The sequence below is a fragment of the Arachis duranensis genome, chromosome 9 (assembly GCF_000817695.3).
Source record: "Arachis duranensis cultivar V14167 chromosome 9, aradu.V14167.gnm2.J7QH, whole genome shotgun sequence".
NCBI classification, from domain to species: domain Eukaryota; kingdom Viridiplantae; phylum Streptophyta; class Magnoliopsida; order Fabales; family Fabaceae; genus Arachis; species Arachis duranensis.
The window spans coordinates 97,858,631-97,859,030 of NC_029780.3; the positions used below are offsets into that span (position 1 = coordinate 97,858,631).

Genomic DNA, 400 nt, shown 5'->3' on the forward strand with positions numbered 1-400 from the left:
CTAAAAATAAATAGTTTAAAACGGTGCACTTTATTATACTTTCTAAAAATTTATTTAAAAGTTATTAATCCAAATTAAAATAAAGGACAATACTTCATAGATATTCAAAATTTACGTCTAATATTATATAAAAATATGATTTTTTTTTATTTTTGACTTTTAAGGGGACGGAGGACTGGAGGAGAGTGTTAAGCAACTGAAAAATAACAAAATTTCTAAAATAAAATCATTAGTTAGTTCAACTAGGACTTTAACTTTTTTAGTCACCAATTTTCTTTCAAATTATATTTTTTATCTCTAAATCTTAAATTCTAAATTCTAAAAAAATTAATTAATATTATTAAGCAATTAAAGATTATTTTCTTATCTCATTCTAATTATATATATATTATAATACAAT

The 400-nt window shown here is 19.2% G+C and overlaps 1 protein-coding gene across 2 annotated transcripts in view; it reads right to left on the reverse strand.

The window, feature by feature from the left end:
• Positions 1–400, reverse strand: part of LOC107466342 (WAT1-related protein At5g07050) — a 5,335-nt gene that overhangs the window by 2,822 nt on the left and 2,113 nt on the right. The gene's annotated exons all lie outside the window — the stretch shown is intronic.